The sequence below is a fragment of the Gavialis gangeticus genome, unplaced genomic scaffold (assembly GCF_001723915.1).
Source record: "Gavialis gangeticus isolate Ggan-Ray unplaced genomic scaffold, GavGan_comp1, whole genome shotgun sequence".
Classification (NCBI taxonomy): Eukaryota; Metazoa; Chordata; order Crocodylia; family Gavialidae; genus Gavialis; species Gavialis gangeticus.
In genome coordinates this window covers 1519787-1546144 of record NW_017728973.1, presented here as the reverse complement: position 1 = coordinate 1546144, position 26358 = coordinate 1519787, and the positions used below count along the sequence as shown (strand labels likewise).

Sequence of the window (26358 nt, the reverse complement as noted above, 5' to 3'; positions counted from 1 at the left end):
GTCATGCTTTTAAACAGAGTGGAGATCAGGATAATACAGGGGAAAGGCAGGGACACCCAGATCATGGTATCTAACTGGCTGGGCACGCACACCCAATATCACGTTGTAGTCAAGACAGCAAACAACATCCTTTAATGCATCCTTTATATGCATTAACCAGCAGTTCTCAACCTTTTTGTACCAGGACCCATTTGTAAACATCGATGGCCAGTCCCAAAGCAGCACCCCTCGCTCCCGATCTGCTGCCCTCAGGCCCCAGCCCCCCCAGAGGGGGGAATGGGAGGCACCAAACACCCCTCACAGGATGGAACTCTCCCAGCCTGCAAGGGTGAAGCCTCATTTACCCATGGTTTTCTCCTTTAAAAGGGAATCCATTTTTTAGAGTTTGTTGACCATTTTTAAAATTTGCTCGCAACCCTTTTTTATATATTCTTGCGATCCACTTTTGAGTCGCAACCCATAGGTTGAGAAACACTGGCATAACCCATGGAGTATCAAGCAGGGGTAGGGACAGTTCCTTTCTGTACACAGCACTTGGGAGACATGGCTGGACCCCGTGACCAGGTCTGCTGTCTGCACTGCAGAAACGGGAGCGACAGCATGGCAAACAGATTCAAAGGTAAGCTCTAGGGATGCTTTTCACTATGGAAAACCTGCCTAGGAAGCAAAGCCTAAAGTTCTCAGTTCTCGGCCAAGCTGAAAACTGAAGTGAAACAAAGCCAAGCCAGACTAGAAAACAGGGGCTATCTTGGCTTTTCCTGCCACGGGTGTTAACCATGAGGAAAAACTGATGCAGCAAGGTGGCAGATGCTTAATCACCATAGGCTGTAAATCAAGACCAGCTCCCTTTCTATTTGATACACTTTGCTCAGAGAGAAGGAAAGGACAGGATGCAGAAACTGTTGGGGGAGGTTCTCTGGCCTGTGTCGTATACAGGAGTAGAAAGGCAGAAGAGAATGACTTCTTCTGCAGCCAAATGCAGCACTGGAAAAAGGAAATGCTGTTATCCCACTCCCGACAGCGCACCACCCTTTGAAATCACCTCAGTGCTACCTTGCACCCCAATTGCTGTTTCTATCCGTGTATGGCCTCTTGCCTCATATTTTGACTCTCAGCTCTGTGGGGCCCAGGCTGTCTCACCTGTCACATTTGTACCGCTCTGAGCAAAGCAAGTTCCCTCTCTATGGGCAGGGCTCAAGGGTTTTAAAGCCCCTAACAGCAGTAACAACAGAATAGCCAAAGTTACCATGATGGAGCACGGACCAGCTGATCACAAGAGTGCCAGCCACAAGCCTGCAGAAATTTTGAGTCAGGAGTCCAAAAAAAGCCCCAAAACTCTAGGTTTTAGAATCCAAGTAATGCATCTGGGGATCTTTTTCTTTGCCTGAGCACCTAGGCCATGCTCTACTCATGTCTTCTGTATTGTCTCCACACCCTACAAATTCGCCTTTATTTATTTATACACAAAAGCTGAGGTTCTCTTGGATCATCTGATTCTGGCATCTGGAGCTTTAAGGAGAAAGAACCCCAAGCACTCCCAGATTCACAATAGTTGGCCACTCTGAGATTAAGTGACTTGCCAAAAGCAAAGGGAGTGTGGAGCAAAACCTGAACTGACCACAGACCTCCTGAGTCTCAGTCCAGGACTTCCAGCCACCACACATTCCTTTCAAGCAATCTGCTAAACCTAAGCCACAGGGAATCTGAATAACCAAAATAGTGGCCAACAGATTACAGTATGGCAGCAAAACACAATGGCTTTTTTGCCACAAGATCAAATTAGAGCCAGGAGACTGACAATATTTGCCCTCTGGCAGGCTGCACCCAAGCATTTTTTGAACAAGGTTGATGTATACTAGTTTTCACATCCACCCCCCAAATCCCAAGAAAGCCACCCCAACCAGACACCAAGACATTTGACTGCCTCATGGACAAAGACCTTTATGTGTAAAGGTATGTGGGATTGTAGGTTGCATTCTCTACTGTTGACTGACCCCAAACTCTTGGCGTGAATGCACTGAAGCCATCAGACTTGTGCATGCTCACAGTGTTGTCTATCCCCAGGCACCAAGCCAAAAGCAGGCAGGGTCAGCATGCAGCATTTTGCAAATGAAGGAAATCTGAAGAAAACTGGAGTTATCTGCTATGTGGTGTTTTTCAAGATGACGGACAAAGGAGCATGCCATTTCTGTTGCATCCCCTTGGCACTGAAGATAGCTTGGAGATGGCCTTGTTTCCTATCACTGGACTGGGTGATATTTATTGGAAGTCATAAGCAATTCTGAGGTTTCCAGTAGGTGACTCATTTCTCTGAGCAATGTCCAAGTGGTTACCTCCTACTGCACTTGACTCTGGCCTACAGGGCACTTAGGAGTCAATGTCTTGGCCCAACCTGTGATCGGTGCTCTCCTCAGTGATTTAGATGGTGGGCAGCAGGCAGGTTAGTTTGACTTTGGCAAGTGCTTGGGAGGCCAGGAAATGGGCTAACAGTCTGCACCAGGAAGGCTCCTTTGAATCCCACTATGCCCTGTCAGTGCCATAGGTCTCTCTGGCAGGACAGCAGGTGAATTGTATGTGGCTCACTTCACACGGTAGCTCTCGTTGTGGCAGTTTACTTTAAGCAGCTGGTCAAGGATGGGATGTGGCCAACACAGGGCTATTTAGCACCCCAGACTCTTCTTCTTTCTTTGCACTCTATGGGAAAATGACTCTGCTACCTCCTCTTGAGCTCTGGACACAGGACTATGAAAGTAGGAGCTGTAACCTGGCTCCCCCATACTGGAGGCTGCAGAGGGTGTTCAGTTACTTCGTCATATTTGTCTGGAGGCCTGGGTACCGACTCACCTCCTTGGGGCAGTCTGACAGCTGCTGACAGAAGAGAACTGTGCCCTGCAACAGGCTGCCAATGGCTCTGGGTGGCACTGCAGAAAGCCCCTATATGGCCTGGGACTCAAGGAAACTTGTTCTTATACCTCCTGTGCAGTTCAGGGAATCCTAGAAGTGGGGCAGCGGGAAGGCAGAAGAGCATGAGAGGCAGTTATGAGGTAACTAGGAGTGCCCAGGGGACAGGATGCAGGGCAGAGAGGGGGCAGACAAGAACACAACACAGACATAGGAGAGAAGGACCCTCCAGGGCTGGGGCTCAGACCTGGAGAGGGGCAACAGCTTCTCACAAGCAGAGCAGCCACTGCAGGAGCTGCACCGCACAGAAGCCAGGGAAGGAGGAGGAGGAGGAATGGGGGTCAGGATGGAGGAAGCTGTTAACTGTGAAAAGCAGGACATGGGCCAAGAGACTGTTCCAGAAATCGCTAATACCAGCCAGTGTGGAAACCAAGGGCCTGGGATAAAGGCTGGCTCCAAGTTGCAATGGCCGGATCCTGCCTGGGGAACACCACCGAGCCTAGACCCCCGGGAAACAAAACAAAGACCCATTAAGATAATGACATTGCAGGAAAGCAGTCAGTTAGAAATCTTGAGCCACAAGAAAGTCATAATGAGTCTAGAAAGAGGAGACAAAAAGGGAGGGAAAACGTGTCAGAGAGCAGGGGGTCAGCACCAGAGGGCTCCAAAGCATGGCACATCACTGGAGCAAGGGCATCCTGTGGAGTCCCACAAGGCGACCAAATGACTTGACCTACGGCACAGGCTGGGCAGCCGCAACCCTCTGCCCTGGGGACCCCGCCATTATGAGGCTTCCAGCTGCCACTGGCAGGATGCTCCAAGGACATGCTAATTTCATGCCATAACCCAGCAGGCACTGCAGTCTGTGCTGGGGCTTGCCTCAATCTCAGCCAGTGAGGTGGCTGCCCCAGGAATGGCCCAGCAAGGCTGCCCTTGCCACCAGGGACCATATGTGCAGGACGCCAATCCAACTGCCATCTGCACTCAGTACATGCATCACTGACAGCTAAAACCAAGACAGCTCCCTGGCAAACTGGGCTGCAGAGGGTCAAGTAACAACATCTGGCTGCCTAGTCAAAGATGGGAGTCAGCATCTGCTAAGGAAGCCTCCTCTAAGCAGCTAGCCTCATCCTGCCACCCCCACTGGGTTGGACCCATGCATGGCCCCTTTGCCATGTGCCAGGGCCCCCTGCCCTCACAGAGTCACAGGCTGAGCTCCAGTCCATCACCAGCAGGCATACTCTGCACATCTCTGCCTGCTCTGTCACCAGCCTCTTAATGATCAATCTACTCAGAAGGCATGTCTGCACGTGCATTTACACTGGCTTAAATTTACTGCATAGTAGGTGGGAATAGGCTGGCATCTACACATGCAGGCATTAAAGAGCATTAACACTGTGTGGACTGACTTAGGACTAAAGGTAGTCCCAAGTCAGTACACACACACACACATTGATACTGTGCAGTAAGGCATCTACACGTGCATTACTGCACAGTAACTAACTGGGTGTAAATTTGATACCTGCATGATGCCGGTATCAAATTTACGCTCAAGTCGGCATAAGTCATCTTACTTACTGTGTGGTATGGGCAGGCATGCACATCTAGATGCGTGCCCATACTGCACAGTAATTTTAGTTATTATGCAGTAAATGTGCACGTGTAGATGTGCCCAGATGGCTAGTTTGCCCCCTCCCTGCCATGGACTCAGCTGCAAGCATCAACCAGGCCGCCATGCCACGGGCCCTTGGGTAGTTCTCATCAGCTAAGAACACAGGCCCTGCTCTGCACTGCCAAGAGGGGTGGTTTCCAGCCCTCCTCCATGGGTTAAGCACTGGGGCGCTTCCTGAGAGCTCAGCCTCTGAATCACCATGCTCCTGTGGGTACCAAAAAGTCCCTGGGGCAGGAGAGATTTCCTGGAGCTGAAGCTTTTGTACCCTCCCCCAGGCCTGCAGTAAACACACAGACACGTGGTTTCTCAGCACCTCCTGGAAGCCACGTGCTTTCTGTTGCTTCTAGGTCGCAACCTGCTCCTGTATTTGGGGGCCTGATTTTGCAAGCCTCCTGTGCATTGAGCACCCAGGGACTATGTTGGGAGCTGGCTCAGGGCAAGGGTGGCTGGATCAGGCCTGGAAAGAGTGAGCTCCTGCTTCTCTCACAGGAGTGAAGAAATTCAGGGCCCAAAATCACCTCTGTGTAGAGGGAACAGAACCCTGAGGCCAGTATTTCCATGATGTGCCCCAGTGATGCAGGGCACATGGTCTGCCCAAAGAGCTGGGATGCTTGGGGTCATGAGCTGCCCCACTTGCAAACTGGGAATGGATGGAGCCACCTGTTTCAACTGAGAGGGTGTGGAAGGGAAGGGAAGGGAAGGGAAGGGACGGGACTGGAGAGGCCCAATTCTGCTGAAACAACTCTGAGAGATCAAAGCAAAAAGACCAGCCCCAAAACCATTTTCCAGAATTCATAGTAAAAGTCTCCTGCATGCCACCACACTGCCTAGCCCAAACCCCTGCAACTGATGTAGGGGGGAAGGGAAGCCACAGAAAAGAGCCAGGTTGCTGAAACCTTTTTGGGGGATTCTGAAAAGAAACGTGACTTGAGCAGCCAGGGCAGCTTCCAGGCCTTCCTCAGAGGATTTCCACAGGGAAATGCAGCCTGCCCTGTGCCAGCAGCCCCAGTGCCAGCCAGCACCTCCAGCTCTATGGCTCCATTGCACCTCCACCCTCTTCTAGTTCCTGCAGCTGCTCTCCCATTTGCAGGCTGGGCAAGACTCCAAGTCAGGGCACACATCCTGCTGCGAGATCCCAGCTCAGGGACTCTGCTCAGCTTCCAGAGCTCAAAGCAAGAGCCCAACGGTCAGGAGTCACATGCAGCCACTGGATCCAGGGGCCTCCTGTGTGGCTCAGTGCCCATTGCAGAGGCTTTGCTGAAGCCCCACTAGCCCAGATCACCAGCCCATAACTGCACGAGTTATGCCCCAAAACACCTGCACTGACCCAAACATCTCCCAGTTCGTGCCAAAGAGTGGGACTAAGGGATACAGCGCCATGCAGACAGAGTAGAGCTGGGGTACAGCAGCACTGCCCCCCACTAACATTTGAACCCAATCAATCCCCTGCTCAGATCAAGCTATTCAGATCAAGCAGAGCCCCTGCCCACCTTGGAGCGCTCTCTCCACGTACATGGTAAAACCCAAGGGGCTCATTGCCCTACTGAGAGGCAAAGCAGTTCCCTGTTTCAGCAACTGTGCACGTGCGCACGCGTGTGTGTGTGTGTGTGGCCGGGGGGGGGGGCGCGCAGCACTGTGCCTGCTGGGGAACAGGCTGGGTAGGCTGTAAGCATTCTTCAGATTCACTACCCTCCCATGCTAGCCTCCCTCCAAGAGTTTCACCAGGGCAGCCCAGGGTCCACGAGCCAACTTACAGTGTCCACCACAATGCAGAAACCCTAGTGCCAAGTCAGAAGCTGCCAGAAACTCCCCACAAGTGCCAGCGATACTCACAGCAGGAACAGGTGGTCTCCTGGCTCGGCCCTGCCCTAGCCCCATGCACAGCTCTGACAATGCCCTTCCACCCAGCTGGGTACCCTGACCCTTGAGCCACAAGCCTGTGTGCTCCAAGGCGCAAGCCCAGCTCCCAGCGCAGCAGCTCCGTGCTACTGTTTCACAGGCTGCCCGGTTACAGGAAGGAGCAGCTATTTCCTTCCAAAATGTCAGCTGCCTCACGCAGACCAAACAGCGCTGGGTTCCTGGCAGCTTCCTCTTCTGCCGCTGGAGAAATGGGCAGCAAGCCTCGCTCCAGCACAAGGCAGGCAGGACTCGGTGCTGTGGCACAAGGCTCCCTCTCAATCAAAAGCACTATGAAAACCGAAGCACAGCTGCTCGCCACCCAGGTGGGGAGCACCCGAGGCAGTGTCCCTGCAGGGGCCTCACACTTGCTCTTTGTGCACTGTTAAGACCGACTGTAACCCTGCCATCAGCAGAGATCTGTGATTAGACCCTGCTAGGCGTGGGACTGCTCATTTGTGCTCCTGGGGCTGGACAGGAGCTCAGGAGTGTGGCGGGCACGTGGCCACATGGCCAGGAGCAGACAGGGGCTGGCTGATGGAGCAAGCCCACCACGGGAGGGGTAACAAGGCAGAGGCAGGTAGGAATACCCTGAGGTACATGATCCCTTTCCTTAGTGAGAGGCAGAGGTGTGTGCGGCGGGGGGATATTTTTTTCAAGGAAGGAAGAAAAGGCACATCATGCTTGGCCTTACGCAGCAAGCAGCTCCTAAGGGGGAATCTGGAGAGAAGAATGGCACACCTCATGCCATGGGGTCACCATGAGAATGGGGGCTCCCCTAGCATTAGCTCCAGCAGAGAACTGCCACTTATTTGTGATGGCCTGAGATCCAAGCACAGCATGCATAGCTTCTCCTGCTTCTCAGCTACATACTGCCCCCCCCCTCCCCCACATACCCCCCCCCAGGATATCACCCATACTGGGGCACCTGGAGGCCCCACATTCACACTCCTCAGCCTAGCCCTGTGCTGATGCTGGGACCTGTCCCTGACTCCCCGGCTGATATGCTTCTGCTATCCGCGCATCTCCAGTTTGCAACCTTTTACAATGAGTCCTTCCATCAGCAGCATGGTTCTGACGGCCTCTGCACTGCCAACCGGGGGTGCTAGCCCCACCTCACTTCCCTGAGCTCTTGCAGCCATAGCCACCAAAGACCAGGATCCCTTTGGCAGCAGCAGGTCAGCCAGCCTGGGGCCTCAAAGGCTTGGTGCCCCACACTGGTTCCTCCAGCCAAAGAAGGAGTAGTGTCATCATGATAGCGCAGAGGGGAAAGTCTTGTGCTCTGACCAGGAAAGGGTAACTGAGCTGCACAGTTCTAAATATTTCCAGGCAGGCTCCAAAACCCATGAAACTGACTTAAAACTAATGCCTCCCAGGTCCCCGTTACCCTGTGGCAGTGCCTTGAGAGGCTGCATCCCCAAACTGCTCTCCGCAGCTCTTTGACACTTCTCTTTCCAACAGATTCTCCCATAACCTTGTGATTTCATGAGCTGAGTCTTAAAGAAAGAAAAAAAAAAGTCACCCTGGTGGTGACACTGCAATCCCCCCAAGCCATTGCAGGACAGGGGACAGGTTTCTGTACGCATGAATGCCTTGCCGCATACCCACGTCGGCTACAAGTCGTTCGCTTTGGAAACAGTTGTGCAGTTTGGTTGTTTCATGTCTGTGTGTGTGGTTTCCAGAGCTTTCGGTTCAGGACGTGATGGCACCAGCTCTGAAAGAGACTTGGCTTATGCTAAAGGTTCGATGCTTTGATGGGTTTTGTTTTTCTCTTGCAGACAAGCGGCGGCAGCAGCCCTGGCCTCTGCCGAGATTTGATTGCAGCTGGTGGCAGAAAACTGCTCTGCGATGCTCCCCTGCCTGCTAAGCGTCTGCAGCCCACACTGGAAATTATCGACACCGAGTGAGCAAGGGAAGGGGAACTTCAAGGCCTCCTCTGCGTGTACAGGAGAGAAACGGCACCAGCCGTGGAAATAAAATATTTCCTCTTGAGAATGAAGACAAAACCTTTGACTGTCAACCACTGGGGGGGCAGCAGGCTCTGTTCATGCTACAACATGGCATGGGTACAGGCCACAGTAGCTTCATCAGCTCCGTGGGGCTAGGCCTGGTCACGGTGTGGCTGCCTCAGGAACTGGCCCTGTCAGAGATGGTCTCCCCTGACAGCCAAAGTGTAACCTGGATGAGTGGGGGGGAACAAAATACATGGCGTGAGTACTCCATCATTAAAGGCTTCTAGAGTGCTTTTCATGCAGGTCAGGGCACTGTTTACCCTGTTCGCTTCCAGCTCCCACCATCTGCTCCCCTCAAATCCCTGACAGCTTCAGCCGGCTCTAGGATTCTTCACTTCCTGCCTGGCAACTGCTGCCCAATGCATCAGCAGTGGCAATACCTTGAGTTGAGGATGAGCTCTACCATGGAGCACTGATAGGTCTTGAGATGACTTAAGAGTCCAATCCTTGAGTCATAAATTTGTCCACAGCTGTTGCAGGTCTTTCCACAGGGAAGACTAGTCCATAGGCTGAGATTTCTCTCCTTTTCCTTCTTCTGCTTTGAAGACGAGATGTTTTACTCTGCCGACGACTCATCCCAGAGACAGGCACTTGGGTTTAGGTTGCAGCACTACTTGGAGTCGGTTAGCAACCAGCTCCTCCCAGCTCTTGATGTTGGTGTCTGTTTTCCTGCCATATAACTTCAATGTGTCCTTGTAGCATTTCCTCTGGCCACCGTAAGATCTCAGGCCACAACTAAGTGGGGAGTAGAGCACTTGTACTCCACACAATGTCTGCTCCAGAGAAGCTGGTGCATGAGGATCACTGACTCAATGCTAGTAACACTGGTTTCATCAAGCATGCTGCATTTGTGCAGCAATCTTCCCATTTGATGATGAGGATTTTCCAGAGCCATTGTTAGTGATACTTCTGTAGGTTCTTGAGATGATGACAGTCAGTCACTCACATTTCACATCCATAGAGGAGAGTGGAGATGATGACTATTGCAGAGCTGGATCTTGGTGATCATAACCAATAAAAACATGCCAAAGCAATTTCCCGAAGGAGGCACTTGCACACTGGATCCTATGCTGGATCTCCTCATCAATGCTCAGTCTCTGAGAGAGGTGGCTACAGAGGGAAGTGCTTGACTACTCCAGGATCTTTCCCTCAATGGTAATTTGAGGAGGGGGTGGGATCACATTCTTGGCCTGGAGCAAGCTGATCAGCACTGCAGCCTTCTCACGGTTGAGAGAGAGGCTGAAAGTTCAGTAGGCTTCTGCAAAGATATCCAGCACATTCTGTAGGTTTTTCTGAGTGTGCGCAAGAGTGGTGCAGTTATCAGCATACTGAAGGTCAAGGATGGTTGTTTTGAATATTTTGGTCGCTTCATGCTCCACCCGAGACAGATGAATTTCAGAGGCAGGCAACTCTTACATACAGTCTTGGAAGTACTCCTGGAGCCTTCAGAAGATGCCGTGAAAAGGAAGCAGCTTTGCTTCTGCTTCTTACACTGCAGCAACTGTCTCAGTGAAATGTTGGCATTAGTGCAATTCCAAGGAGGATACAATCCCCCATCCCTCCACTGTCCTCCAGCACACTGCTTTGCCTCCTGCCACTCAGGAAATAAGCAGTGCCAATGAAAACAGGCTTAGCCAGATCTCAGGCCTCACCACCAGCAAACACCATGGTAGTGTGCTGGTCTGGTAGCATCCCCTTTCACCACCAGCAGCTCTGGTCTCAGCTCTTCCAGTCTTTGGCTCATGCAGTAAGCTCTACTGCTGCACCCACCTTTCCAGCATTCTGGATCCACTACAGCAAACACCACTATGAGGAGCAAGTGTGCAAACCAAACCCCCATGCAAACAAAGACATTCTCATGTGGGAGCTGCCTCCCTGTCTGAAGCTGCCAAATATCTGCTTTTTTGTTTTGCAAACATATTTATTTCTATATAAATAAATAAAAAATAAATTATATATAACTCCACCTCCAACGCACTGCCAAGTGGCCCTGTGGTTCACTTGGCAGCTCAAAGCACGCTAAAAACCTGTTACACAGTTCGTACCACATAACCTTGCACCTGCACACCCACCTCCATACCTGTACCCCCACCCACTGCCCTCTTCAGAGGGTCTACTCCTGCATGGAGAACCTGAACCAACATGGACACTTGAGTTCTCCCCCAGCACACCAAGGACATCTAGAACAAACAGTGGAGAGAATCTGAACTACTGGAGGAACTTCTGTGGCCCATAAACCAGAAATACCCTCCACAATGGTTGAAGAGCATTCCTATCTAACTCTCCATGAGGCCTGCCAACTCCACACCACCTGCAGGTAGAAGCAAAAGGATCTGGGAACAAAACTTTCTGATCACAGCTAATGAAGCACAATCACATCCACTCCACAGCAGGGGACTGGCCTGTCATCAAAGAATCCCCCAAACTCTCATCCCAGAGACAGGTACTCTGAAGGGAGATGTCTGCCTCAGAAGAGAGTGGAAAAATCTCACCTCCACCACAACAGCGTCCCCACTTATCCAGCCCTCAGAAAGCACGCATCAGGCCCCAAATACGACATCAGTTATAAAAATAAAAACAACAACTTCAGAACAGAAGTTTGCACCTTTCTCTCTGCCTTTGGGTGCTGTCGACTTTAGGACTGGCTCTGCTTACCTTTTCAGGTTTCCCACTTGCAACCACCAGGGTTTGGGAAGTCTTACAAAATCCCCTAATTTCAACAGCACGGACTTTAAGACAGAGGCCATGTATCACAAGCCTCACAAAGGACCTGCCTGAGCTGGCCAAGCCAAGCGCCCATCCCACGATACGATGCTGACACCAAATGCAGATGGCTGTTGAACAAGCAAAAGCACATTTCCCAGCGCAGCCCCCACATAGCATACCTCCTGGGCACACTGCAGCCTCCTTTGCACTTGCACTTTCCTACTGACTCCCCATCCCTGCAGTTCCCCAAACGGTGCCAGTGGCAGGCACATAGGACAGCGAGCTGTCATGGGTCACTGATTTTTTAACCACCAGACTGTTTCAATTACCACACAACAGGAAAGTAAAGAGACACATGCTCTCCAAGTACACAAGGAGTTTGGTGGTAAAGCTGAGAGTCCACCAAGACCACCCAATCTCAGTCAGGCCTTAAACCAAATGTGATGTTTGCACCTAGGCAACACAAAGGCTGGATCTGCCCAGGATTCAAACCTGCGACCCAGAGCACGAGGCTGCATTTCCCCAAATGCTGCAGCCCAATGGACTCTCCTACCCTCTCTAAAGAAACACAGAGGAGCTCTGCTAATCCACTACGGTCATGAATCAGGAGGAGTCTGATGGCAAAATGAGTCTGCCAGAGGCCCTGGAGCACAAATGCTCTGGGTCAGGAGACCCTGGCATATGCTTACCTCGAAAGCACCAGGCTGCATTCCCTCTACTACCTCCTGCAGAACCTTCTATTGACATTCTTGTCCCAGCTCCCAGGGCCAACTCACTCTGCCAACCCATCTCAAGATGGGGATGTGGGTATGAACAGTTGCATCAGTTTCTCTGTGTAACAGTTATGTCCACATCTGCCACACCAGCTGATCCTCAACCCTGAACAAGCTAGCTTGGCAGAATGCGAGCAGGGTGCTTGGACCCAATATTGCCCCCTTAGCTGAGCAGCGCTTTCTGTTTGAGCTGGTTGCCCCTTCTTCCCCATGATGAATCACAGAATCATAGAGAAACAGAACTGAAAGAGACCTCCACAGGTCATCTAGTCCCACCCCCTGCCCTGGGCAGGATCATTCCTATCCAAGGGATGGCACAAGGGCAGGGCTATTTTCCTTCCCAACCATTGCCAGCTGCCGACTGAGACGCTCTTGCTGAAAGGGCAGTGATCAAATGGAGCCTGTGCCAGACAGAAGATCAGCAAGTGAACTAGTATAGAGATGAGCTAGGGCCTAGGGTGAGAAAAGCAATCCTAAAAGAGCAATATGCACCTGCACCACAGGATGGCATAGTCAGGGCTTGCTTCAGATGGGTAGGGCAGGGCTCTGTGTGGGTCAGGAGGACAGGGCTGACCCAGATAAAAGCAACCTATCCACAGGTGACAGAACTCTGAAAGGCACACAGGGCCCTTGTCTCCCTGGTGCTGCTCCGTTCACCTTAATACTCCCTCCTAGATATATACAGGGGAGGCAGATCAGCCCCAAGCCCTTGGCCTGGTGCCTAGCTAAACAGCTAAGGCAGGCACAGGGAAGCAGGATCCTCACTTCTGGGCCATAGAGCCACTCTGCAGAAGTAGCTTTCCCCAGCCTTTGAGAAGTGCCCCAGGGAGAGAAGAAGAAATCTATGACAGGGGAGTGCTGGCCCTGTCTGCTCCCACCCACAGTTGCACAGTAATTTCAGCACCATCTCCTTGAATGACCCACGTGTCCTGTGTCAAGGCATCATGGTGGCTGCCTGCATGCAGGGGCAATGAGTTGGTTCTGAGATCTCCAAGGTAGGAAAGAAGCTAAAAGTGTGAACAGCAGCAGTCTCCCAATGCCTGAGGAAGGATGTTAGCGCCTAGAAGCTTGCAAAGAACTTTTTTGCAATTATGTAGTTGGTCTAATAAAAGATATCACATCTACCCAAAAAACCTTGCCCGCTTATGTCCTTAGACCAAGACAGCTACAGCCAACAACCCACAAGCTGGGCATTTCATTTGGCACCAAGTGGTTTCTTCATGGTCTGCCACAACCACCCAGCCCCTCATGCCAGCATCTGTGAGCAGCAGTCAGCAGAGAGGCTCTGCTGTTGGCCATGTTCTCTGCAGAGGTTGCATGTCACCCAGCTGCTGCACAGGCCCTGCTAGACCCCACCCTGGCAGCTACACAGTGGAAGGGGTGGCACACAGCACAGCTCAGCTCTGGAGTGGGACCAAGCATGGCAGCTGCATGGCAGTGGGATGCACTGCAGGTTTATCCTGCTCCATAGCACAATAAACCAACTGTCCGAGCCCTGAAAGCTCCACTGAGCCAGAAGCATAAGCAAGGCTGGGCTGTTGGAGGAAAACAAAGAGGGCCCTGTTGCCAGCCCAGCCCAGCCCAGCCCAGCCCAGGGGAAAGAAACATCCAGAGAGAGCTCAGCAAGCCCCCACCCCCCGACCACCAGGATGATGGTAGTGGCAACACACCCACTGCACCAAGTGGAACAGCCAGGGCTGGGTGAGCACAGCTGTGCTGAGGGGCCCCACACGGGAGTGACTCCGGAGGCAATAATCTTCTTGGGTAGATGCAGCCAATCCTCTTGAGCAGCCCCAGGGAAATGTAATCTGTGCTATTAATGCCAGGCCACCCCAGTGGGGATAACCTGCAGACACAGATTAGAGAGGCCTTTGCGGATGCTTTAATTACAACCCCAGGCCTCCTGGGGCCAAGCAGCCAAATCAACCTGCCTCTGGAGGGTGACAGGAGGTGTGACCCAGCTGGAAGCAGGCACAAAGCAGGGACCCAGAAGGGCTTGAGCTGTCCATGGCCTTTCCCAGCTCAGCTGGGCTCCCACAAAGTGGTGATTGGGCGAGCAGGGGACAGACCCAGGTGGGAGGGGTCCCCAGATCCCAAAGCAACTCCACCCCTTCTGGCCCATTTTGGACAGCCAGAGCAGCACGGAAAATGCATTTCTGCTTCACAGAGGATTCAGCCACACAGACCACATGAAAACCTTACAAGAGGGTCACTGAGCTAACAGGCAGGCACCTGCCCACTCTCTGAAATGCAGCCTCTTTAAAATAGTACTGCCGGATGCCTTGGGCTGGCCCCTTGCCATATACTGTGCCACCCTGCAGAAATACAGAGGACTTAGTGAGTTGGAGCCTGGAACTTTACATGGCAAGTACAGTTGAGGACAGCTCTTCCTACACAGAGACAGATCCAGGCTGCAGAGACCTCTGCCCACCATAGATCTGGAACATCCCAGGACTGGAGATAATATTACATATTTAGAAACAAGATTCTTCCCAGCCTTTTCAACAGCTATCCTGGACCTCTTTAGAGTAGGGCATAAATGAGGGTTAGAGCCCTTTGCAGCTACCCAACCCACACGCCACAGATGGACCTGGTGGCAACCACCATGTGGCCACAGACCCATGCCTTCCCATCAGGGAAGGCAAAGAAAGGGCTGTTTGGCAGGAGCATGCTGGAGGATTGCAGAGAAGCGCAAAAGGGGAGGGGGATACTGCAGCTGCCATGTGCTGCCAGCATGGACACTCTCCTAAGCCCCTACCCAGAGAAGTCTGATCAAACAAGGTATTTTTGTTATGTGATAAGCAATGTCAATGAGTACTTAATCTGAGGGAGATATTCCCCAGGCAGACCTGCCCTAAATCTCCATAATGCAATTGCTTGGGATAAAGCATCTGTCTGAACATGGAACATTAACCTCACAAATACAGACCAAGGCTCAGAGGGGCCGTCAGGGCTGTAAACCATGTGCTCCGAGATGGGCCATTCCAATGCACTCCCAGGCCAACCAGGATGCACTGCCTGCTACCTGCACAACAGAAGCTGGATGCTTCCCCCTGCAAAGACCCAGGTTCGGTATCCTGTGCTCTTTCCACTGCCAGCATCCAAGAGGCCGAGCATGGCACAAATTCCTCTGGGCCCCTATGTTGCAATGATTATACCCAGCCCCAAGAATAAGAGTGGCAGTGTATGTTCTAAACAGGGGTGCCCCCAAAGCTCCCAACCTGAGCTCTGCTTCCCTCCAGCAATGCCCCCCTTCTTGAGAAGAGACTAATGGAAAAACACAGCTTTTCCCCATTTCCAGAGAAGACTCTACCTTTCCTGCACTTGCAGGCAGCTTGGTCTTCTGATCCAGAAACTCCCAAGCCAGGGAGCAAGCCCATGTGAATGGGAAGGCCATCCACACACTGAAGAAAAAAAAAAAATGAAGCCGCACATGGGCTTGCCTAAATTGTGCATCAGCCCAGGCAGCATTCAGACTCACCTCCAGTTGAGCATGCAGGCAGGCCTGAGCACCTGGTGCTGACACACAAGCTGACCTACATGAAAGGACCCCGGAAGTAAGCTCATTTCTGTGTCAAATTGGGATCGGAGGGGCCACAGCTTCATGCTTGCTCATGCACACACAGCCAAGCAGGACCAGCAGCCCTAGGCCCCGGCCTTCTACATCACAGGCCACCCTGCATGTCCCGCATGCGTGTTACAGTCGTGGGTGAATGAAGCCTTGGAATTATGGCCCTTAGTGACTGACGCCACTCTCTCAGCCACAGGATAGATTACACAATTGACCCACAAATCAGCTGACCCCACTGGGTGAGATGGGAAGCCTAAGTTAGGAAAGGAGGAGGTTCATCTGATGAGTCACTCCTGCAAACTCCTGACATCCATCTCTGAGGAGCCCACAGCACCACAGCCTGGCCTCAGTCCCTCACCAGGTGAAAGAGCGAGCTTTAACATCCCCACTTGGATGGGACTCATTCTCCAACACCCATTGCTGCTACAGTTAGCTACCAGTGCCCAGTCCACTCTAGTGTAGGGGGCTAAGGGGCCTGCTCCACTGCTGCACTCTGAAGGGATACAATTGCACACCAGACCCTGCAGGGGATGGGGTTATATTTTCTTTTTTTATATTTGCCAACTTCTTCTTTCGGGTGACACCACAAATCCAATGACTTCTCCTCTGTCTCTCTGCAGGCACACCCTGGATGGCTCATCTTCTCCTTACAGCACCCAGGCTTTCATAGCAGTCCCACAGGCCACTTGTTCATGACGCAGACTAATTACTAGGCCAACCTGCCCCACAGCAAGAATGCTTATGGTCCTCACATTCAGACTGGCTGGGCCAGGCAGTTACCTGCACTTCTAGAGAGGCAGGTGGCACAACCTTTTCTGGAAAGGAGGGCATATAGCAGGGCTTCCCAAATTCTCAGTCTTGTAATGAACATGAGAGACTGAGCCACTAAGGCATGGATCCTGTCAGCAGCCCTTGAGCACTTCTGACTCCCACTGAGGTCTACGCACTTCTTAAAGATCATCATCCAGCAAGGCTGCTGCTAGCAAAAGCTTCTCTACGCATGCATATCTGCACGTAAGTAACTGACCCAGTCTGGAAATGGACTAATTGAAACTGGTACCACATGGCCTCTGGGGAGATGCTCTCTTCTTAATGTTGGAATGCCTCACACTGCCTTAATTTTAGCCAGTACTCGTAAACTGATCCTGGAGTGCTCCACAAAGCAGGAAATGGTGGCTGCACACCTTTCACTAATCCAATTCCAATAAATCAGTGCAAGCTGCATGTGCAGACAAGGGCTGAGGGATCTGCTCTTGGAAGCCAGAGCTTGTACCTTGTCTATGATATCATGACCCAACAGAATCCAAAGCCATGTTTATGCTGTTTCCATGGAAGAGCTGAGAAGTGAAGTCAGACATGCCACACTTATTTTCCTGGCAGAATCAAAAGCAAGCCCCTTCACATCAGAACTCCAGCTAGAAGTCCTTCCAAAGTGCTGCTGCCACCAAGCTCCGACATGCCCTCATCACACAAAGAGCTACACAGAAGAGGAAAGCCAATGTACAGGCTGGGGAACAGAGGTGCAGAGAAGGAAGCTGACTCACCTGAGGTCACCTGGCAGGCCAAGGCAGAATTAGGAAGATTCCCCATCCAGTGCTCCACTCACTAAGTACCACTTTAAGAAGCAATTCTGCTCTACCAAGCCTTTCAATAGAAATTCCAGCAGGGGGGTTACAGAGATAGCTAGGAGTGGCAGTTCCTGAGGATATGACCTACTGGGGATTTAAGCTGGCAGCGTCTGCATGGAGCTGTCAGTACACGTACCTGGCACGCTTCACCAGTTCCCCCATACCCATCCCTTCTGCAATGAAAGGAAGACCTTGGTGCATGCCTAGCTTAGGTGTGCCAGGCTGCAACCCCTCCACTATCTCTCTTCTTGTGGTTCCCCATGCCTTTCATTTTACACACACCCCGTCCATAGCCCCACAAAGTCCTGGGACTTCCTAATCAAGCTCCTCTTGCTCCTGGCCAAACCTTCCATCTACCAGCCCCGGAAGGTGCTGGCCCGACGGAACTTGAGCAACCATGCGACTGTCTTCCTCTCCCTTGTCTGCACACATCTCTGAGTACAGTTTCACTGGGTGGGTTCCATAGGCACCCTAAATACATCTGAAAGGCAGTGGATGCACTCTACCTGCTCTCCCCCACCACCTTAGTTATTAAGCTATAACCTTCACTCCAGTTCCTGTCTTCTCATGATCTGTCCCATGGAATTTGTTGTACATTTAGTGGCGTTCCTCTAGCCCCTGAAGGGGGCTTCTGGTTCCTGGTAGCCCTAGGCCCACTGCCAATGTATAGCAAATAGGCCTCAGCATGCCCCTACAGCAGGAGACTTATCTCAGAGCCTTCTCTCTCAGCTGGGCTGACACAGCATACACACAGCCTGACCTTGGATCACAACAAGCATGCATCTCAAGATCCTGGACATGACAGTGCTGCCCTCAACACTGAAATCACCTGAACCAGCACAGAGATCCTGGGCTCAGCCCAGAGGCTGGCCATATGAATAGACTACAGCCAGCCACTCACTGGTCAGGTCACGTCATCGTCTTTCCTCACCCCTCCCCAAAAGGCTGAAGCAAAAACATCCTGCACTGAGAGCTATGGCTCACTCCAACTCTTGTTTGGTGGGCAAGGGGAGAGGGCCAATGAATATGCTGCTCTGAACACTTGTAGCTCCTGAACGGTGAGGTTTTGGGCTCTACACCTTCCAGACCCATTCTCAGGGAAATTCCAGCATCTGGGGGGAAAGCAGGGAAGGCCAGAGAACTGGCACAGAAAAGCTGAAATCTTCCTGTTCTCCATAAAACGAAAATGCAAAAAACTTCTCAGAAGCACCACTTAAACTTGCACCTCACTAGGAAATACCAATTCTAGAGATCGAGAAGTGATACAAAGATATTAAAGTCTCTGGACAGCAAAAAGAGGAAATGTTTTATTTCAATTATTTGTCCAGCAAAATTTAATCAGAATTGACACGTTCCCATGAAATGTTCCAAATCCCATGACTTGTGTTTTTCCACACAGCACAGTTCTACCAAAAGCACTTCAGGCAGGTCTAGATTTTATATTATATGGCATTGGCCTTCCCTGCCCTGAAATACTGACATAGAAAAAGTCTGTCATTAGGTTCAGCCAAGCCACTGCACAGAACATGCTGAGAGCTTCTGATCCAGAACTGAAAGCACTGCCCAAGCCTGGTAGCCCGGCCAGCTATCCAGTCTCTATAGCCAAGCAAAGCAGAAGAGAACGGCACGCAAGCTGCTTTTTGATTCCCTAGACCAAGTGACTTCCTTACAGCTGGGTGAACTGACAGCAGCCTTGTCATTAGTTCAGAGCAGACTCAAACCCTTGGAGCCGCTCTGCCATCATGGGTGAGGGGCTGTAATAGCAAAAAAAGTGCCCAATGCCCTAGCCCCAGAGCATCCTATCCTTTCCAATCTCCAGAGCAGGTGTGTATTAGGGAGGTGAGAAGGGTCCTCAAGGTAGAAGAGGCTTTCTATGAGGAAATAATCTTACTGCAGCCTGCAGTCAGTGCCAGGAACAGGGCCTTTCATCCAGGACCAGGGAGGCTCTGCATTTGTCAGAGGACACTCACAGCGCAAATGCACAGCCTAATGCAGTTAGACCAAGAGGAGCTGGAGGCTGGGGGTGGGGGATTGTCTAATGTGAGCAAGAACTACATCTGTTTTCATGCAACCAGCATTTCAAAGCTGCATCAAGCACAGGGCGAGCTATCCCGCACATCAATCCAACCTCATCTTGCTTGCACAGAATCTAGCGTCACGCTCAATTAAACCCTTTACCCAGGTGAGGTCAGAAACTACCTTTTGCAGGAGGCCAGTGCCAATATAAACTAACCCTTTGTATGAAAGGCAGCAGCAACCTCCAGGCAGTGAGCACCAGGCTGACGGCTCCAGACAGATGAGCGATGAGTCAACCCCCAGTCAGAGCTGCTCTGCACATTGCAGCCCACTAACCCCACTCTGCCAGTGAAAGCCCCAGACCACCATGTGCTCTACCTACACGTGCACATACCTACACATACTTTAGTCTGGCACAGGTTAAGCTCTCGAGAGGCTAAGTAATCCCTTCATTGCAATGGAACAATTCATAAGCAGCTCTCAGTGCTGCCCCCTGCACTAAAGCAGTTCTTCAAAGGTTCTGGCAGGTGCTTTTTGCTCCATGGGCTGCTGGCAAGCGTGGTAACATGGGAGCTCTGAAATCAGCCTCCTCCTTCAATGTAAGGTCAGGGACTCTGCAGAATCACTCTCACAGAGCACGATGCCTCTCTCTGTCTCTCTCTCTCATTTGTTTTAGACCATCTTGCGCACTCCCAGCTTCTCATACTCACAGCAGCGGCAGTGCAAAAACCCTCCTAGACAAAGCTCCAGACATAAGAACATGCCACCAGAGCAGAACAACCACACTAGGCCCACCGGGCTGTACTAGGTGATCTCCACTCTCTAAACCAGTGGTCTCCCAAAGTGGGGTGCGCAAGATGATCCACTGGGGTATGGGAAGAAAATATTAGAACTTTTATTTATATTTATATAAATATACATATATTGGGGGTGCACGCTCAAAAATTTTTTACTGATAGGGGTGCGCGATCAAAAAAGTTTGGAGGCCACTGTTCTAAACAACTTCGTCTCTTTTAAGTAAGTATGCCCATTCCTCACTTAATCAGATCCAAATGGGTCATGAAGGACAGGCTGGGGGTCAGGGTAATTTTACTGTGATCTACAGCAAAGATAATCTCACATCACATCTCCCTACACTCTCTACTTCAGGGTCAAGGGGTCTGCATCAGCTCAGAAATGCTATCGCTGACACACGCTTGTACAGTAAATGTAAAGGGGTTAAGGAAATATTTCTCTCCAAATAAAAGATTTCCAAGCAGAAATTGCTGAGGAACCGCACCAGGGAAACCCCTGCCCCGGGACCTGCCACAGGGACTCATCTGCAGCCACATAAATGAGGTGGCTGGGCAAAAAAAAGAGCAACAACCTGAAAGCCAAAGGCCAAGTCTGCACAGACATCTCTCCTGTGGGTCATGCTCCTATAGCTACCCACTGGGCTGGAGAAAGTCACTGGGAAACCAGAACGGGTGCTAAACTGGCAGAGCTCCCTGCACAGCAGGAAGATGAAGATCTCCCAGGACCCACCTTCAAGCAGCCAGACAAAGGTAACGGCAACATGCTGACAGCCGAGGGCTATGCCAAGGTCCTGACCCTACCCCAGCCCAAATGGAGTCAGAAGAGCTTGAGGAAGGGTGGGGGAGAAAAGCAGGTGAAACTTGAACCAGGAGATGAGCAGGAAGGAAGCCTGACACAAACTGACTGGGGAAGCAAAGGCGAATTAAAGGAGCCTTGGAAACCTGGCGGGCAATTGACAGAGCGGCCAAGCTGAGCCAAGCACCACACACAGAGGCTGAAGTGATGGCAACAGAAAGGCAGAGGCATGTCAGGAACCTCCTCCTACAACTCACAGGAAAGGATGGCTGGGCAAGAGACACAATGAACTAGAGATTAAAAAGAAAAGAAAAGAAGTCAGAAAATAAAATCAGAAACGTGTTTCAGAACTAATGCAGCAAGCGCATGAAGCAGAAAAGGCGAGAGTGACGAATAGGCATACCAGGCAGACCAGCACATGGCACATGGAGGGGAGCTGGGGATGCGGGGGGAGAAGAGGGCATGCTTTCACTTGCTCGCTTCACTTTCTAGACACCACAGATAGAAAGATCTGGCAGGGAACACTATGGGAGTCCAAGACCTGCAAAAAGGGTGTCTGATCCATGCACATGACACTTTAAAGGAGCAGGGGACACTTGGGCACAGTCCTTTCTGACATTCCCAAGCCCTCCTACCATTTAACCTCCCAGATGCTGCTCCCTGGTACTCTGGGATTCATGTAAAACAGAAACTGGGGCTGTGAATTTAACACGTGAAAAACCTGGGAACCTCACCACACAACAGCCCCTGAAGTCAGCAGTGCCATTTGCCATGGGAAAGCATGCTGCACTGTGGTGTTCTCACCCTGGTCTGAAACATTTATACAAGGCCTAAGTGACTGACAGGTTTATAAAGAGAGATAAGGGGGCATGCCAGACAATGGCAGCCTGCAGCTGCCCAGCCCTCGCTGTCCGGAAAAGTCACAGCTGGCATTGAACAGCATCAACAAATAGGAAGGAGACTCGGGAACATTTCACATTACATTTTTGCCTTGTGCAAGGGACTATAATAGATGATTAGCCATAAATATCTCTCTCCCTTCCCCCCCGCACCCCAACTTAAACTTTTCAGAGAGCCTTTATGCAAGGGAAACAGAAAGCCAGACAAGAAAGTGAATCTGCCGTGCAGCCTTCCATAGCGATAATGGAGCTCAGAAACCTTCCATTCCGCTTCAGACAAAATGTCAGCTACTTTCCTAACTCCGTCCCCAGAGAGATGAGTGCTACAAAGGAGTACAAGCCCATCACAACAGGAAGGCGTGAAAGTATAACGAAAGGAGGGATTGCAAAACTTACCAATGACTGCTGAAAGACAGAACAAGTCGTGACCATGTTACGGCTCAGCTATAACATTCCAGTGCAAGAGGCCGCTAGCACTGCGATGGGAAATCAAACTACTTTTAAAAGGCAGAAGATCAATGGGGGACTTTGCAGAACAGGAGAGTTTGCAAGGGGGAAACTGCTCACCAGGGAGCACGTTGTTTTGCAGCAGCCAAGGTTCCCGATCCCTCTCTGGTGCAGCTAGATGGGTGGATTCTGCTTTATCAGCAACTCAGCTCACCCCTATCATCCAGGAAGCGGTGTTCACATATGTGCCTCCCCCCACCCCCTTGACGTTTCCCAACACTGCACGGACCAGCGAGCAGTTAAAGGCAACGCGTCTTCTATCAACCAGCAGATGTTACAGGGCTAGAACTGCGGCTACACCTGGCACAGGAATTTCAGGCAGGGGAGCAAAGACAGATCCCTATACCAAAGAGCTGTTCCAGGGTGAACCCCTCCACTGTACTACAGGGCCAAAAATGTGGAGGGGGGGAAGGGGGGACATAAATCTACCCCCATAGGAGGGGACAGGTAAGTTACAGAAATCTAACTGTGGAGATGCTTTTCCTTCTCGTGCCCCTGAGGGGCCCAAGAGCCTGGTTCTGCCTGGTGAGCAACAAGCAGGGAGGGCCAGGACTGCACTGGTCCTTTGGGGTCCATAAGGCAACTGGCTCCCTGCATAAAGGGGCTAAGGTGAGCGGGAGCCTGGTCACAGGGAGCCCCCCCTGGTCCAAGTCCACTGACACAGATAATTCCATTGCTAGCAAACAGGGAACACCGACAAGTGCAAAGTGATGCACCTGGGGAGGAACAACAGGCACCTACAGGCTGGGGAACTCCCTTCTTGTCAGTACACAGGCAGAAAAGGATCTTGGAGTCATCATTAATGCCAAGCTGAACATGGGCCGGCAGTGTGGGGATGCAGTCAGGAAGGCCAACCGCACCTTGTCATGCATCCACAGATGCATCTCGAGCAGGTCCAAGGAGATGATCCTCCCCCTCTACACGGCACCGGTCAGGCCGCAGCTGGAGTACTGCGTCCAGTTCCGGGCACCACACTTCAGAAGGGATGTGGACAACATGGAGAGGGTCCAGAGGAGGGCCACTCATATGATCAGGGGGCAGCAGGGCAGGCCCTACAAGGAGAGGCTACGGGACCTGAACCTGTTCAGCCTCCACAAGAGAAGGCTGAGGGGGGGATCTAGTGTCCTGTTAAAAACCAGTCAGAGGGGACCAGCAGGCATTGGGGGAGTCCCTGTTTCCCCGAGCACTAGCAGCAGTGACCAGGAATAATGGTCACAAGCTGGCAGAAGGTAGAGTCAGGCTAGACATCAGGAGGCGCTACTTCACTGTCAGGACAGCTAGGATCTGGAACCAACTTCCAAGCAAAGTCCTGCTGGCTCCTACCCTGGGGGTCTTTAAGACAAGGCTAGATATACACCTTGCTGGGGTCGTTTGACCCCAATACTCTTTCCTGCCGTGGCAGGGGGTCGGACTCAATGATCTACTCAGGTCCCTTCCGACCCTAGAAACTATAAAACTAGGGAGAGAGACACCCTGGTTCACATCAAGCCAACATCATCTGTTTGTGTCAAGCTAAGTACACGGAGCAGTCCTAGATCTATCCCCTTCTGGCAAAGGCCCTCTCTTCCTCTTCCCAGGCCATTTTTCATAGGATCATAGAGAAGCAGGGCTGGACAGGACCACCAGAGGTCATCTAGTCTAACCTCCTGCCTGAGGCAAGAGCATCCTTATCCAAACCATTCTATACAACTCAATAATCTCTTAGTAAAACCATCAGCAACCATGACACATTGCAAGACATAACACCCTAACCTGCCACAGGTAACACAGGGGTACCATGGCAGCCAATGTCCTCCTTTTATAAGAAGTTGTTAATATACATTCAAGAGATCCCAGGTCATGCTTCTTCACTACAGAGGAAGGGAAAAATCCCCACAATCTATACCAGTTTCACCATGAAGTAAAATTCCTTCCTGACCCCAGATATGACTATCAGTCTGATCCTGAATGAAGAGGCAAGACCCTCTAGGCAGGAACCTCTGGGTTTTAGACTCAGAGGAAACACAGGCACACCCCAGGCAAAATCCCCTATCTTTGGTTACAGCCAACACTCAATGCCTCTTGGAAGGCTTAAAAACACCTTGACACGTAGCAGAAAGCAGGGGGAGCAACCGGCAAAGCCCAGATGCATGGAAAATATGCATACTAAAAAGACAGGTATAGCTATTCCTAACTCATCCTGAACCAGTGGCTGTCCAAACTCTTCTTGAACACCTCCAGTGATGAAGAGTCCACAATTTCCCTAGGCAGTCTATTCCATTGCTGCCACTATTGTGCGTCTCTATAGGAATAATAAACTGAATGACATCAGGTCCTGGCTCCCGTGGGCTGTGCTTCCCAGCGTACCCAGAAACACTTTCCAGCCGAAGCATTCCACAAACCGGGTAGAAAGCCCAGGTTGCTCCCTGGGGTCAATTCAGTGATCTCCCTCTGTCCAAAGAGCTGACTGCAGGTTCAGGCAGCTTCCCAAATCACTGCTGCCCTGAGCAGGGATACCACAAAAGGCAACAGCTCCCAAGGGTTGTAGCTTCTTCCACACACAGCTTCAGTGCTCATGGCTTCATATCACTGCTGGCAAGAAGTACGCTAGGAAGCACTGCTTCAGCTGGGTGAAAATGCTCCCAAGACAGCTGGGACAACCAGGGTATTTGGAGGCGAGGGGTCAAGGCCAAGAGGCTCTGATGTTTCTCAGCCTTGCACAGGCAAGATCAAGGAGACAGGAACCCAGCCTGGCAACTTCTGCTGACTCTGCCCCACCAGAGGGTTAGGAAGGGGCAGGCTCCTTCTGGGGGCTGTACAGGCAGGTAGCAAAAGAAACAAACTGAGAGCCTGAGACTGGGCAGGCTTGAGTCCCCTCTGTAGTTGATGCAGGAGAAACCAAGCTCTCAAGAGGTGGGAAATTCCATCCCAGGCTCTCTCTTTGAGCAGGTGCCTCCCCATAGCTTCTCAAAGAGCCCGCTGAGAAACCAGCTCTCAGAACAGCTCAGCAAGTTCCCCTGGGTGTCTGACTCACATTTCCCATGTCTCAGTGCTGAATGCAAGGGCAAGCTGGCATCTGCCATCTGAGCCATGGGCAGGTAACACATGGCGCTTCCCCCAGCACCTTTTCACCTGGACATCACACTGCACGCTTGAATCCCACAGCCCATGGTTTTGCCCTCAGGTACAGCAAATCCTATGGCTCTCAGGGTCCCAGAGATAACTAGCAGGAGGCATTAAAATCACACCAAGCAAAGATGCGAGAGGCAAGAGCAGATGGGACAGGACTTATGTAGAACTCTGTATGTAAATAAGAAAGGGAGTTTTTATGGAGTTTTACACAAGCCGTTGTTCCATCTGCTATTTAGCTCTGCTATGTCTGCTTCTCTCCCTAAGGAAGGGTACAGTGGTACCTGAAAGCTTGTGTGTCCCTTCCAATTACACAGTGGGTCCAATAAAAGATATCATCCACAAAAATTCTTGCTTCTTGCATTTTTTCTGGACCACCATCAGTGCAAAGATGACCCTTCTGGCAGTGCACCCACAAACATAAAGGGAATGAAATCAACTGGACCCTGAAAAAGTTATTCTAAATGCTTAAAGCATTTAGCAGAGAACCACACCATTTCTAGGGATCTGTCTTACTAGGGCTACATAGTTATATAGCATAGAAAGGATGCAAGGGAACATCCTACAGCAGTGGCACCCAGCCTTCTGGCCCCACGGAATAAATAAGTAGATCAGTCTGGGGGCCTGACTCCACACTGACACAAGCTGGCATGCAGAGCCATGCTCACTCTCTGGCCCATGAAACTCCCCTTGGATCTGGAAATTTGGCAGTAGGGGAGGGGCAATTAATGCTACCACTGCTTCCCCACTGCCAAATTTCCAGATCCTTGAAGAGCTCCATGGGTGAGATGACATGGTTCTGTGGGCCACAGTGTAAGCACCTCTGACTCCCCCCACATACACAGCCAGAGGAACTTGGCTGCCTGCTGAAGTCTGCAGGACTCCACCTCCTGCAACTCGTGTGAGGCCCTTTAAAGCGCAAGTCACATTTACAGTAATTCCTGCTCAACTAAAAAGCTATTTCCGAGTCAAGCATTCTTCTTTACTGTACTCAGCAGAGTCACCACTTGCTCCCCTCCCACCCACACAGTGAGTGAAGGGAGCAGGGATTTTTCATAAGCAGAATGCTCAGGTTTTGC

At 51.3% G+C, this 26358-nt stretch overlaps 1 protein-coding gene across 1 annotated transcript in view; it reads right to left on the bottom strand.

Annotated features, from left to right (window-relative positions):
* Positions 1–22329, bottom strand: part of LOC109289127 (signal transducer and activator of transcription 5B) — a gene marked incomplete at its 3' end in the record, with an annotated part of 37698 nt that extends 15369 nt beyond the window's left edge. The window contains exon 1 of the mRNA XM_019505057.1: positions 22061–22329. The remainder of the gene's footprint in view (positions 1–22060) is intronic.
* Positions 22330–26358: the final 4029 nt, after the last annotated feature.